This window comes from Hyperolius riggenbachi, chromosome 3, assembly GCF_040937935.1.
Source record: "Hyperolius riggenbachi isolate aHypRig1 chromosome 3, aHypRig1.pri, whole genome shotgun sequence".
In the NCBI taxonomy this organism is placed as follows: domain Eukaryota; kingdom Metazoa; phylum Chordata; class Amphibia; order Anura; family Hyperoliidae; genus Hyperolius; species Hyperolius riggenbachi.
The window spans coordinates 360426593-360443023 of NC_090648.1; positions in this window are offsets into that span (position 1 = coordinate 360426593).

Here is a 16431-nt window from a genome sequence, read left to right on the forward strand (position 1 = left end):
CCGTCCCAGGTTGGACCCACAAAAATATGGTCACTCTACCCTAGGGCAGTGATGGCTAACCTTGGCACTCCAGCTATGGTGAAACTACAAGTCCCATGAGGCATTGCAATACTCTGACAGCTCGAAGCATAACTCGGGGAGGCAGAGGCATGGTTGGATTTGTAGTTTTGTCACAGCTGGAGTGCCAAGGTTAGCCATCACTGCCCAAGGGGTTCAAAACGTGCTCAATTTCATTAAAGTTGATCTGACCTTTTGCACAAGACACAAGGAAAACAGAGAGAAGAGCCTGAAGTAATTGCAAGTTTAATTCGAGGTTTCAGCTGTGCCAGCACAGATATTAAGCAGTCTCAGCAGACACAGCTAGGGATATTAACCCTTTCTCTGCTTCCATGAAACCAGGAAGTAGAAACACTGCAGATTTATTACATGAGTTCTGTAAACTGTGACAGACTTTTATCTGTAAAAGTTATTAGGCTGTTGCTTATCCTTTAGAGCAGAGAAGAAATTCTGAGTTCAGATCCGCTTTAACCTCCTTGGTGATAATCCCAAACTCAGGGTAGGAAAAAGTAGCCAGGAGCGGTAATCCCGAGCTCAGCTCTGGTAGCTAAAATCTACGGGAGTATGCAAGTGGCGTGATGTAAATCGGGGACGGTGCCAAAATTTAGAGCGGAGCTGAACTCTTGCACAGGACAGAAGGAAAAAGGAGAATGTACACTACATTTAGAGATTTGAGCCTGTCTAATCCAACCTTCTAGACCCAATCACTTGCACAGGACAGAAGGTAAACATAGAAATGCAAAGAAGAAAGAGAACAAGAACTATCCAGTATATGCTGCTCAAACTGCATATTTTATCGAAAATTGCTTAAAACCACCGACATTTTTATCTGCAAAAGAACTCCTTGCAGGATATAAATAACTGTAAATACAGTATATAGTGCCAAACTGTTTAAAACAGAACGAGTTTTACGTAAAAAGAATAATGCATAGAAACATTTGGAACATGCTCACATAAAGTCAATTCTATTGTATTGTAAACGCTCTATCCAATCCCCTTGAGGAAACCAATGAATTAGATGTAAAAGGTCATAACCACTCATAAGTAATAGATAGGCGTGGTCAATACAGTCAAGAATATTATGCACGTGTATGTATCCAAAACAAAAACACAATGTACCTCTGATACCTATAAACACGTTACGATGTATATTGGTATTATTGTGAACGCCAATCTAGTCATCAAGAGGAAACCTCTATTTTTAAATAAAGTATAAGGTTATAACCACTCATATCTCTTATATATCTCTATATATTTTTGTAAACATCGAAATGTAGCCTGCATGCATTTATAGAGTTTAGCCTGTCAAATCTCTCCTTGTCTGTGACTAATCCCCCCCTCCTCCCCCCTCCGGACCCCGATCTCAGGCACAGGACAGGGGAAAACATGGAGAAATCCAGCCTGCATGTATATAGAAAGTTTAGCCCATCTAATCCCCCCTCTGCACCCAATCGCTAACACAGGACAGGAGGTAAACATAGAAATGCACCCTGTATGTAGAGAGTTTAGCCTGTCTAATAAGTTGTAATTTAATCTTCCCATGTGTCACATGGCTGCCATGGCAGAGATGGCGGATAAGCTCATGTGAAAGCACAGGATGTTATAAGCTTCTGCTGATCTGCTGTTACCAATTTTTGCCTGGATTTTAACTATTCTCTGCCTGCTGAAAAAAAAAAAAAAATAGGAAAAAAATGTAAAAAAATATTAGGAAGCGCTAGGGCAGAGGTGCCCACACTTTTTCGGCTCGCGAGCTACTTTAAAATTCGTCAAGGCCAGGAGATCTACCGACGTTTTAAATGCATGCGACCCCCCCCCACGTCCTGAAAAGTAGTTAAGTATAGGTCCCTTTAGCATAGGTTAGCTAGGTATGTGTGCTTTAGTATGGTAGTTAGGTATCTATGCTTTAGTATGGTAGTTAGTTATAGGTGCCTTCAGTATAGGTTAGCTAGGTGAATGTGCCTTCAGGATAGGTTAACTAGGTGTATGTTCCTTCAGGATAGGTTAGCTAGGTGTATGTGCCTTCGGGATAGGTTAGCTATGTTTATGTGCCTTCAGGATAGGTTAGCTAGGTGTATGTGCCTTCAGGATAGGTTAGCTAGGTGTATGTGCCTTTAGGATAGGTTAGCTAGGTGTAGGTGCCTTTAGGATAGGCTTGCTAGGTGTAGGTGCCTTTAGGATAGGTTAGCTAGGTGTATGTGCCTTTAGGATAGGTTAGAGCGGTGTATGTGCCTTTAGGATAGGTTAGCTAGGTGTATGTGCCTTTAGGATAGGTTAGCTAGGTGTATGTGCCTTTAGGATAGGTTAGCTAGGTGTATGTGCCTTTAGGATAGGTTAGCTAGGTGTATGTGCCTTTAGGATAGGTTAGCTAGGTAAAGCAATCCCCCCACCCCAACCCACCACTAGCACCATAATTTAAAATTGCCCACCTCGGCAGCAAAGCTTTTGGCTTCCATTCTCCTCTTCTCACATTACGGAGGAGCATTGGTTAGCAGACACGCAGGACCTGGGGGAGGCATGGCCACATGGTTTGCACTCTGTCTGCAGCACCATAGAGGAGGGAGAGGAGATGCTCACAAATGGCTCCTCTCCCCATCAGCCGCTCCTCTCTGCTTAAAGAGAAACTCCAAAAAAGAATTGAACTTTATCCCAATCAGTAGCTGATACCCCCTTTTACATGAGAAATAGAATGATTTTCACAAACAGACCATCAGGGGGCGCTGTGTGACTGATTTTGTGCTGAAACCACTCCCACTAGAGGCTCTGAATACCGCGGTACTCCTGGCAAACTGCCACAATGTAACAATGTTCACAGACAGGAAATGGCAACAGCCAGAACAGCTAGAAACAGCTACATAACATGCCCACAGTAACAATGTCACCATGTAATACATGTCAGAATGTGAATCTGGGAGAGGAAAGATTTTACAATGAGCAAACACTGACTAAATCATTTATACATAATTATGGTAAAAATGAAGCACTTTTTTTATTACATTATTTTCACTGGAGTTCCTCTTTAAGCTGCGCCTCTCGCCTTCAGCCGTGCGCTGGTCAGGATTTTGTGACAGCCGCGGCAGCTATATTTGACGACGCGCCCAAGCGGCCGCGATCTACCAAATAGGTGGTCGCGATCTACCGGTAGATTGTGATCGACCTATTGGGCACCCCCGCGCTAGGGCATATTATATGTGTGTAAACCCCAAAAGATAAACAATTTGGAGGAGCCACCTCCGGCCACAGACAAAAAATACTGGCAAGGGATGTCTTCAAACAGGTATCAAAAATTCATTGAAAATACATCATAGGTAACCACATAGAAACCACCATTATCCCCTCTTAAAAACGATACACAGCTATGTATTTCACAAGTCAGCTTACCTTACACACTTGCATGCACACACCTAGCTAATAACAATAGCACCTAAGAACTAACTGTGAAGTATGGGATTGCCACCACAAAAAACATCACAGAGATCAAGGTTTCAGGGAAATTCCCTTATACTGCTAGGGCTAGGTCTCTCACCGCCACCACCTGTCTGCGCACGTGTGGGCACACCTGCTCGCACACGTCCGCCCGGCATTCTGGCTGCTCCTGTTCGAGGCTGTCCCTGCGGCACATGCGCAGTAGCGCAAACGCAGGGACTCACACACGGACATGGGACGCAGAGACATGGGTTTTATTAGTTAGGATAACATTTACAACTGCAGGTTGATGCATTTTTTAAATGGGTGAAAAATGTGACTTACAGATCATTTTAAATTAGAGTATAGACTGCTCAAATTGATTGCCTATAGCTGTTGCTAAGGACATTGGGGTCAGATATGTTGACATCTGAGTAAAGAAACATATCTGAAGGTAAAATGCCTTTGACGGGTCAATATATAACTTGCACATGGTATTACAGAAACAAATGTGAACAAAACATTGAAATTTACCAGGCTATATTCATCCTGGTGTATGCAAAGAATCTTACTGGATGAGCAGGCAAATACTGGTAAAAGGACTGGAATTGACCCTTCCAATCTCAGGTCACATTCATAGGATGCACCCAGTATCAATGAGGCCTGGACCTTCTCCTTATGAAACCAACAGCACAAAAAAGCACCACTCTTCTTCCATCGCTATACGCTTACAAAAATGCTTACAAAACGCCTGACTAAATTCACAGCACGCAGGCAAGCGCCAGGAGGCGCTAAAAAAAATAAATTTAAAAAAGTTGCAAAACGCTTGCGTTTGCAATTTCGTTTTTAGATGTGAACAAGGCATAAAATCTTATCTGAAGCTGCATCTGTTTCTTTGATGTAGAAGTGCTACAGAAAATAGAACTGTCTCCGACCAAAGTTGTGTCAGAGAGCTTAGAGCAGTTCTTTTTCATAGATAACTGAAGTTTCTTAAAGAGAACCCGAGGTGTGTTTAAAGAATGTTATCTGCATACAGAGGCTGGATCTGCCTATACAGCCCAGCCTCTGTTGCTATCCCAAACCCCCCTAAGGTCCCCCTGCACTCTGCAATCCCTCATAAATCACAGCCATGCTGTGAGGCTGTGTTTACATCTGTAGTGTCAGTCTCAGCTGCTCCCCCACCTCCTGCATAGCTCCGGTCCCTGCCCCCGTCCCTTACCTCCAATCAGCAGGGAAGGAAGGGATGCAGGCGGGGACTGGAGTTCTGCAGGAGGCGGGGAGAGCAGCAGACTGACACTATAGAGATAAACACAGCCAGCTCTGACAAGCTGTTTGTCAGCAGCGTGGCTGTGATTTATGAGGGATTGCAGAGTGCAGGGGGACCTTAGGGGGGTTTGGGATAGCAACAGAGGCTGGGCTGTATAGGCAGATCCAGCCTCTGTATGCAGATAATATTCTTCAAACCCACCTCGGGTTCTCTTTAACTCTTCTTGTACTGGAAATATGAGACTATTCTTTGCTATTAATGTTCAATTTCTTAGCAAAACTACACATACAATTCATCATCTAAGTTTATTTTCACTTCCAATTACCTTTAACATACAACAGAAGCTCATTTTCAGGTGTAGCAAAATGAATAATCTTCATGAAATCTCATCTTATGTTTTTACCAACTCTGCAGATCTGGATTTCCTCTAAGGAATAAATGAAGTTCTGCCAAATAAAATATTGTATGGCAGCCAAAACAATTGAGGTCGTTTACTTAAGGCAAGGACTAGCTCAGTCTTGGGAGAATATAAAAATAAGGCGGAATTCATTTATTTGACAAGGGAGGAATTCATATAAACAGCACCATTTCTAAATATCTACCCAGCTTTAGAAAGAGAAATTTGAAAGCCTTTATAGTATTACATAATAGGGTGTAGGCAAAAAAAACCTGCAGCAATAAATATTAAGCTACTGGTAATTAAGCATCAATAGTCTTGCAGCGCTGAGTCCCCCGTTTGAATCCCAGACAGGGCACTATCTGCACAGAGTTTGTATCTTCTCCCCATGTCTCCGTTTCCTCCGGGCACTCCGGTTTCCTCCCACACTCCAAAAACATACAGCTAAGTTAATTAGCTTCCCCTCTAAATTGGCCTTAGACTACGATACATACACAATACATACATAAACATATGACTATGGTAGGGATTAGATTGTGAGCCCCTCTGAGGGACAGTTAAGGGACAAGACAATATATGCTGTACAGCGATGCGGAAGATGTTAGGCCTATATAAACACTAAATAACAGCCATTACATAAGCTAAAGTATATAGAACTGTTCATCCTACTATTACACAGTGGCCTCAATTCACTAAGCAGACTAGTCTACTGATAGTATTAGTCTACTGATGATTTGGTGTAAATCTGTCGCATCAAAAGGAAATTCACTATTGATAATTACCAAATGCCTGTTTTTAGACCTGGTCTAAAACATTCAGTAATTACACAATTCACAAAGGCAAACAAGAAGTAACCACTGCCACTTTTTCTGACAGAGATTAGATCAGCTCATTTCTGTCGGTAAAGTACTTCTGTGAGATATTTTACACGTGAGGATGGAGCTTTTTGAATTATTTATGCAGGATTGTATCCAGAAGATAGCTCTTTAGAGGAGAAGGATGTCAGTCATAGCTACTCAGGCAAAAGTATGGGATTTGGAAAGATCCCCTTTAAAGGTGCGATCAGGCAGTCCCAATATAGGCAGCTCTATATTTCACTATGTAGATAAAAGACAAAAAAGTGAGCGCTCTATGAAAGATATGTCAATCTGTATATTGTCCTGTCCAGGACAGGTCTCACCTGATTCAATTGTGGCTGTTTGCAGAAACGAGCCAGAGAAGACATGTGTCCCTTTCAGGCCAGACAGGGACCAAGCTCTCACGGAGGTGGCCAGATGTAGTCTGCCAGGGGATGCAGCACAGACTCCTTCATTGGATGGCGTTGGTCCAGGTATGTATAGGGGACACTGACTCAACCGAAGTGTAGCAGTAATGGGGAGTGGCGTCCTCCTAGCTACAGCCATTAGCAGCTGTAGGCAGGGTAATGGGCATCATACGGTTAACAGGCAATGCCGCTGCGACTGAAATATTCAAACAGCGGAAAATGCTAGGTGGCTTAGAAAGATTTATTGGGCATACAAGATAAAGGGTGGTACAGGCAACACGTTTCACGGAGAATCAGCCTCCGTTTCCTCAGGTCAATAAAAAGAATATGGTGGAATTGGTATGTATACACATATATATTGTTGTATTGTTGTACACATGTAAATATTGGCCAATCAGCATTGGAGGATTGGGGGTGGGGTGTAGCAAAGGAGGCATAAATGGATTACATTGGATAAATGGCCAAGAAGGGTGGGAAAAGGAAGAGGAAGGGGAGGAGGAATTAATTCTAATGAATAAATGCATATTCATAAAGGGATTACATTGGACAATTGGCAAAGAAGGGTGGGGAAAGGAGGAGGAAGAGGAAGGGGGATTGGTTCTAATGAATAAATGCATATTCATAAATGGATTCCATTGGCAAGAAAGGGTGGGAAAAGGAAGAGAGGAGGAGGAGGAATTGGTTCTAATGAATAAATGTATATTCAGTGGCTGTAAAGGTGATTGATTCCCCCCATAAGGAGGAAGAGCTATGCAAATATAAAACAACTGGTGAAATACTAATATGCCCACAAACAGAGTTATATATAAAACGTAAAATATTCTGTTTGTTCTTAAAGGAAAATAGTATTATGACAAAGAGGTCATACAACGATATGAGGAAGGTTTTAAATAAATTAATTTCATGTCACTTTAAGCTTGGTGAGCAGTTTGGAAGGGATTGTACAAAGGGATAAACTTCTAACATATCAATGCAGATTGGCTCACAGCACTGCAAACAAGTTAGTGCTAAACAATACAATAAATATATAGAAAACAAAAACTCATTAACTGGTGTGCAGCAATATACAGAAATCACTAAAAGACTCAATGGGACCACATCCACGATAAGGACAAAAAGAAAGCACCTAAATAAATATAATAAAACATGATAAAATATATATTATATGACACATTAAGACCTGAATAAATGCATGAAGCAATAAACTAATTTCTTCTAGACCAGGGGTCTCAAACTCGCGGCCCTCGATACAATATTTTGTGGCCCTCGCCAGCAAAAGCTTCCTTATAGTTCGCTTCAGTGCTCCCAAGTAATCCGTCGCATTACCGCCGCTAAACGAGGGCTGCAGAGCCCCCAAATTGCCCGGGGGGCAATTCGCCGGCATTTCCTGGAAGGGGCAGAGCTTTCAGCTTCAGCTCTGCCCCTCCTGACGTCAGTCGCCGCACGGATCGCCGCCTCTCCCCACCCCTCTCTGTGAAGGAAGAGTGAGAGGGGCAGGCAGAGGCAGCGATGCGCCGCGATTGTGAAATTCCTTATGCGGCCCAGCCTCATCCTGACTTTGCCTTCTGCGGCCCCCCAAGTAAATTGAGTTTGAGACCCCTGTTCTAGACCCTTATTAAACCCACTGGATTCTAGTGTCCCAAGTTTTAGAATCCAATAGGATTCGCGTCTGCACAGAATAAGAAATCTTTCGTGTTTATTCTCGTGCATTACCTGTTCTATTATAACTGCTTTTAAGAGGCTAAAATCTTTATTATGTATATGATTAAAATGACTTGAGAGACCATGTTTTAATTCTCCCTTTTAAATGTTGGACCTATGTTTATTTAATCTGGTTTGAAACTTTTTTGAGGTATGGCCTACGTATGAAAGATTGCATGGCCATGACAATAAGTAAATGACATATGAACTATGACAAGTTACATATGTTTTTATCGGATACTCAGTAGACATTTTTGTAGAAAAGGTTTGGTGCCCCAATTATGATGGTACTACAGCATAAACAGCGGGTAGATTTACAAATAAAGCAACCCCTCGCACTTCTAGGTGGTTTTCTTAAGTGTGTAATGTTCTTTTTTGTTTTTAACTTACTGGGTGCTATGAAACCTCTAATAGTTTTGCTGCAACTAAAATGATGTTAGGTTTATTGGGAAGAGTTTTTTTTACAATATAGGGTCGCTCAGCAGGATAGGCCAGAAACTAGTAGAAATGTTTCTGCATTCTGCCGAGTGGCCCGAGTAGTTTATAACAAGTAATTTATCTTGGGTTGCTGGTATTTGTGTGGACCCCATTCTATTGTTCTTTGTCATATAATCCTGTTGGGTGTAGCTAGCAGCCGTCTTGTATGCTGCATCAATCAGGTTGGATGAATAATGTTTCTCTCGGAACCAACATTTTAAAATTTCGGACTGTTCAGTAAAGTCCTCTTTTTTTCGTGTAGTTCCGTCGAACTCTCCTAAACTGCCCAAATGGAACATTTTTCAGCCAGGGTTTATGGTGGGCACTATAATAATCTAGGTACCCATTCCGGTCGGTTGATTTAAAATAATTCTTGGTTGTTATTGCAGCGGTCATGAGGGTCTATCATGATTTCTAATTCCAGGAAATTAATTTCTATTGGGTCTGTATCAATGGTAAATGTCAAACCGAAGTTATTGGCATCGAGATATTTCATGAGATCCTCGGTACTGCCTTTCCAAATGCAGATGATGTCATCAATGAAGCGGCGACCAAGAACGAGATTCACATGATAGGGGTTGGCCTCTGACCAGATTAACTGGTCCTCTAGACACCCAATTTAAAGGTTAGTGAAGGCCAGTGCGATCTTGTCCATAGCCCCCCCCCCCTCCCCCCCAGGTGCAGATAAAAATCATTCACGTGAAACAATTATTCATCAGTATAATGTAAGTTCAGTGGAGTCCAAAATGATTTGCTCTTGTTTAGGAGGCATGATCTGGCCTTCTGACAAATAGTAACTGACTGCTCTCAAACCCAGAGTGTGCGGGATATTTGTATAGAGCCAATTGCAAAAAAGGTACACAAACAGGATATCAACCAATGCTACTCAATTTACCACGTCTCACCCTGAAGTATAAAAATATTAATAGGGGAGCCATGATCTATAAATATACAACATTTATTTCATCAATTAATCAATCAGAACCACCAATAATAAAAGAACACCTCCTGATAATAACAAAAGGCAACGCATAGAGGCCTCTAGCAATTAACAGTCCCTGGTGGAAGTGCACTCCTATTCCAAAACTGATAAAATCTTCAGGCCCAGTTGTTAATGTAAACTATGCTGCTGACTGACATACGAATGGATTAGAAGCGTGACAGTTGTCAGCTGCAACCCGTGTGCTTAGATAATGCATGCCTCTGGGGAAAGATGACCCCCCCCCCCCCTACGTGCTCGTTACTGACACTTGATAACGTGTCAAACCTCAAAGCAGGGATTAGGCAGTGATGTTCTTGCAAGATACTGTGCAGGTAGTTGTGCAGAAGCTCAGCTGTTTGCATGCATTTTCCATCAAGCATACCTTATGATCTTACCGCTCCCAAACAGGACTTCTGCGGTGTATGGGTCACAATGGCATCTGCTGGGTCGCGGCGAGTAGGACACACAAGCCCCAACACTGCCTGGATGTAGAAACCGCTGTGAACGCCGGCGGAGCATGCCGTACTGTGTAGGAAGATCGCGGAGGCACAGCAAAGCCGCCTACCATCGGATGTCACGAGACACGTGACGCGTTTCGTCCAATCACTGGACTTCCTTAGACGTGACGTATTTCCGGGGAGAACGCCCCTTTATGCTCCATGGACAAATGGATATCCAATCATGTACTTTAAGAATCGCTCAGTGTGTTCCAATTGCCACTGCTATAGCAATCACTAGTAATGCAGGAAATATATACAGCGAAGTCCAGGGAAAGTATAATTTCACAAGAAAACTTTGTTAAGATCCTTATTTAATCCAAAGGGCATAAGAGTCTCACATTCAACAATCAAGGCGGATTCCTTTTTCCTCAATTCTTTGTCAGTCTCCAAGCCTTGAACTTATATTCAATTTAAAGATGCCCATAACTCTTAACCCTCGAGGGTCCGAGTTACGCACGGTTTTAAAGTGTAAAACCATGGGATTTCGTTTCTTTTTATCAACATTTGGATTTTTAATATTGGACACGTGTTCACCTCTCAGGGTGTTTAGAGATCTAAAGGTTTTGCCTATATAGGCCAAGTTACATGGAAAACGAATCTGTTAAATCACTCATTCAGTTGTACATACAATTCGATCGTTTATGGGGAACAATTTGGTACAATCATGATTAAAGAAATGGATTCGGGCCCGTTCTCACCTGAGCAGGAATCGCGCGATTCCCGCTCACGGCAAAACGCTAGCGGTTAAGCAAAAACCGCTACACAATGTAGCGAGTGGCAGTGTTCTCACTGCCGCGTTTGCGGTTAGCGATAACCGAAACCGCGCAGCATGCAGCGGTTTGCCGGCGACGAGCATTTCGCGATTAGCGATCACGCTAATCGCGATCGCTCCAAAACCGCCGCAGTGTCCAGTGATTTTTCCGCGCTAATCGCGGGAAAATTAGTCCCGCAAAACGTTCTGCGATTATAAGTGTGAACGGGCCCTTCCTTTTTGTACAAAAGGGCATATGTCACAATCAAGACACTTGAACATTCCCTTTCTAGAGACATTATTCTTCTTCCTCCTGTCCCATTTAAATTCGCTGCTGACCAATATCTCCCAGATTGGTACACCTCTGTGCGGGCTTATGTGGGTAGCTCTCCCCAAATTAGGGGATCTCTCCCCAATAAATGCCAGTGCCGATTTAATCTATTTTTCACCTCATCAAAATGGGCCCCAAAGGTAATAACAATGCGGGACCCCCCCCCCCCCCTCAACAGACAACCCGCCATTAGGGGCAGCAGTATCGCCTTCCTGCTTCTTACAGTGTTTGAGCAAATCTAAACTATCTCTGGCCAGTGCTTTGTGATATGCAGTAATAATAATTGTAATGGGGTACCACCTCGTCAGCAACCTAGTCCTCAGTTCCCCTGCCTCTCTTTGGAAATCTTTCCAAGTTAATGCAAATTTCTACGCAACCGGAAAAATTGCCCGGTCAGTACAGCCCATTTTTATGGACTTGGTGGCTGAGGATTTGCATAAAATTAATTGGCGGGAGAGAGGTAGAGATAACCTATCTAGGGGTAATTGGACGGTAATATGTGCAAAAATAAAGCTTTTTTTGACCACTGTAGGGCAGCCCATATGCTTGCCACCCAGTACACAGAGACGACCCAGGATAGCCTGTCAGATGTAAAGTGGACCTGAACTCTAGCACAGGACGGAAGGAAAACGTATAGAAATGCACCCAGTATGTATATAGAGAGTTTAGCTTGTCTTAATTCCCCCTCATCTGTGAATAATCACAACTGTAATTTGAGCTCTCAGCTGTGCCAGCTGGCTGTCTCAGCAGAGCAGCTAATTTTTAAACACAGGATGTTAACTCTATGTCTGCTTCCATGAAAGCAGGAAGTACACACACTGCACATTTATTGCAGGATTTGTATCAGCTGTAACAAAAATATATTTCTTTGAAGGTTATTATGCTGTTGTGTAGGTTTTAGAACAGAGAAATTTCCTCCTCGGCATCTGTAAAATCATCCAACACTGTACATTATCTGGAAGTGCAACTGGAAATAAGACACACCCTTTTTCTCTGCCTCCTTCTCCATAAAATACTCTTGACACCAAACCCAGTTCAAAAGGCTCCATCCTACAAGTTAGCAGCGGAGAAGTGAAAATTTTCACCTGCTATTTGTAGGTGATAAAAAAAAAAAAATCCTTGATCACCACCAAGTGGCTGCACACTTTTTCAATTACAGGGACACTGAGCAGTGACTTAAATTAAAATATTTGACTTACCTGGGGCTTCCTCCAGCCCACTGTAGGCCGTGAGGTCCCCCGGCGTCCTACTGGCTCCTTTTTGTGTCCCTCCGGCGGATCCCGTTACTGGCGACGTGTGTGCGTGTGCGTGTGCGTGTGCGTGTGTGTGTGTGTGTTGAGCTAAGTACTCTTCTTCAGAACTGCAAGTAATGAGGAGGGGACTGGCTATTGGGCTAGGACTCATTTGCCTAATTTATCTAATTTGCATCGTTCCCATAGGATAGGAACTCCATGTTAATCTCAGGGGGAGCTGTCCTGGAGGATGATGGGAGAAATCTTTTAATGTAAGTCACTGCTCAGGCAATCTCACTTGTGTGAAAAAAAAAATTACTTATTTACCGCGCTATTACCACATATTTGCCATACCTGATAATGTAGGGAGAACAATATTGAGAATTTCAAACAAGTGATAATTTGGTCGGTATTTTTTACATCCTCCATTACCGCTTGCGGTAAATAATTGTGAATAGAGCCCATTTGTAATGATTGGTGTCAGCACACAGAGAGAATCTGATTATTGATGATCTGCAGAATCATCAATAAAACAGATGTATACTTAATTATGGATGATCTGCAGAATCACCAATAATACAAGTATGACTAACCTCTGGACACCTAAGGGCCCTTTTCCACTAGCAATCGCTAGCGTTCACGCTGAACGCTAGCGATTGCTGAATCGCAATTACCGGCGATTCCCTGACGTTCGCGGCCGCGATTTTGCTATGCTATGCACTGCATAGCAAAATCGCGGCAAATATCGCTCCGCTGCGCGTTCGCATTCCCGGCAAAAACGAATCGCGGTAGTGGAAATGACCTACCGCGATTCCTATGTTAAAAAGCAAACCGTAGCAATTGTAAAATCGCTAGCGGTTTGCATTTTTGCGATTCAGCGCTGGTGGAAAAGGGCCCTTATGAAGTGTAAGTGTTTGGTGTAACTGCAGGCTATCTCCCGAGAAGCGGGAGATGTAGGCAGCTCGGCCAAGAACCACCTGAGGGGCAGGTGGCCCTGGGCAGTGCAGAAACTATCTCCTTGATAGTGAGAACCTGGCAACCAAGGATAACTAGAATCAGATGATAGACTGTACTGCAGCCAGGGGACTCCAGGGGAAGAGGCCACTGGCTGCTAACAGACCGGACTCTCTGAGGAGCGGGAGGCCTGGTTGCAGCTGACACTTGGTGGAATGGTGTCACTGCTAGTACAGATAGACTGAGCACTCAAAGGGTGAGTGACAGCCTGGAAGATCGGGCAGCCCAGGACGGCAACATACGAGCAGATGAGGTACAGAGACAGAAGAGTGATTCGGTAACCGGGTACAGGCAGGGTTTGGCAACAGGTAGACAGATATGCAGAGGTACAGAATCAGAAAGCAAGAGAGAGGTCAACAGAGCAAATAGTCATAACATATATATAACAGAGTCCTAGACTGGGATGTGATGTCCTTGGTCTCGACACCCGGGAACTGGTCTAAAGTATAACACAGCAATGACACAGTATCCCTAAGCTTGGGTGTGAGGTCCTTGGTCACAACAACCTGGAACTGGTCTAAAGTATAACACAGCAATGACACAGTATCCCTAAGCTTGGGTGTGAGGTCCTTGGTCACAACACCCTGGAACTGGTCTAAAGTATAACACAAGCGTAACCTGGCTAAGTGTGAATTCCCAGGTCCTCCTGGTTCTAACACACTGTGGGATCTGACTGGTCTGAGTGCTCACACGTAAGTATTCGCAACGGCAGACAACCAGCAACTGACAGGCAAGATGTATATATAGTGCAGCGCTCCTCAGCGCCGCCCAGCACCACTCAGCCAATCACCCACTGCGCTGGGATCAGCTGATCGTCCTGATCAGCTGATCCCTCTCCTACTGGCATAAAGGTCCTGCCTCCCAGCGCGCGCGCTTAGCTCTCCATCTGTGTGCACTAGAAGGCTCAGACAAACCAGACACATGCTGCTGTGCGGAAACCGCCGGTCTGAACACGGAGACAGCCGCTCCGCTGCCAGACCGCGTCTCCGCAATCCATTACACCATTGTGGTAATGTACAGAACCAAAATGTGAAAAGTCTGTCCAAAAATTTATGGACCTAACTGTATATGGTCCATGGCATAATACATTGGGATCTATTCACAATGGACAGTTCGGTAAAATCATTTGTCGGTAAAATACCTCATTCGGTATTTTACACTTTTTACCAAATTCACTAAAGTTTTCCTGCATGAGGCAGAAGTTCGGTAATTTACCGAACAAACAGGCCTCAATTCACTAAGCCCTTGTGCATAAGGTCAGTGGGCAGGCAGGGAGCTGTGTGTCTGACTAGTCACTAGGATGTTCTCTGTCAAATGCACCTTGTCATCCCTTTAGATGTGCTGCAGCCTCCAGGGAGAGCTCTTCTGCATGCTAAAATAGATTTACACATCTAAAGGGATGCAGGAAATCCCATAGAATTGTCAGCTTCCTCTGCTTTGATACACTGAAAGAGCCACCTGATACCCCTTCCCATCAAATCACAGTAAAAAAGCAGGCTGTGTGGCTCTCCCTATTTGCTGCCTGGCTCTCCCCAAAGGCTGTCTGTCAAATCCACAGCACAGAGACAGCATGGGGAGAGCAGTTATCGGCTGCTGTGAGCTGGAGAAAAATACAGAACACTTTTGCGCATTAAATTAAATGTGGAAATCTTTGCGAATTGACATTTCCTGAGGTAATTACCGCACAAGTCGGTAACTCTGATTTTCTGTGTGGTGATCGGTTTAGTGAATTGTATTTTGGGAAGGTGATCGGTAAAATCAGCTGTTTTTAGCATTACCGAATGCGGTAATGCTTTGTGAATAGAGCCCATTAAGGTGCTATTTTAATAAGAAATCAGAGAAAATGAATAAACAAGCGTGAATGAGACCTTCACTTCCTGCAGCTTGTTTTAAGTGGTAGAGAGTGGCATAGTCGCAAGGTTTATGGGCACAAATGGAAAAATGGGGGGCTTGCCTACCCCATTTAAAGTAAAGTGGGATCTTCTTGCACCTCCTTTGGTTATGTATGATGAGAGGTGTAGACCACACAGGGGTCGAGTGGGGCGTGGACGGCGTCCACTTACTATTTCCCTAGGGTGGACGCCGTCCACGCTGGCTTGTGTGGAGGGAGCAGCGCAGTGGAAGGAGAGCTGTGAGCAGCGGTGGAGAAGGGGGCCATCCCCCCCCCCTTCTCTCACCTCGGGGCTCTCCTTCCCTCGCTCTCCCCTCCACAAGTAATGTGCGGGCAGCCAGCAGCGGGCGGGACTTACCTCTCCTCGTTCCGGCGCTGGATCTGCGTGCCGCTGCTCTGGTCTGAACCAGACCAGACTTGCGGCATGCAGATCCGGTGTTCCGACGACGAGGAGAGGTAAGTCCTGCCGGCTGCCCGCACATTACTTGTGGAGGGGAGAGCGAGGGATGGAGAGCCCCGAGGTGAGAGAAGGGGGGGGAGATGGCCCCCTTCTCCACCGCTGCTCACAGCTCTCCGTCTTCTCTGCGCTGCTCCCCTCCTGCTGGGGGGGACACCTGGCTACCTATTCTGGCACATATATCCCCTGACTACATATACTGGGGACATATACCCCCTGACTACATATACTGGGCACATATACCACATATACTGGGACATATACCCCCTGGCTACATATACTGTGGACATATACCCCCTGGCTACATATACTGTGGACATATACCCCCTGGCTACATATACTGGGGACATATACCCCCTGGCTACATATACTGGGGACATATACCCCCTGGCTACATATACTGGGGACATATACCCCCTGGCTACATATACTGGGGACATATACCCCCTGGCTACATACACTGGGGACATATACCCCCTGACTACATATACTGGGGACATATACCCCCTGACTACATATACTGGCCACATACACCCCCTGACTACATATACTGGGCACATATACCCCCTGGCTACATATACTGGGCACATATACCCTCTGGCTACATATACTGGGGACATATACCCCTTGGCTACATATACTGGGGACATATACCCCTTGGCTACATATACTGGACACATATACCCCCTGACTACATATACTGGGGAC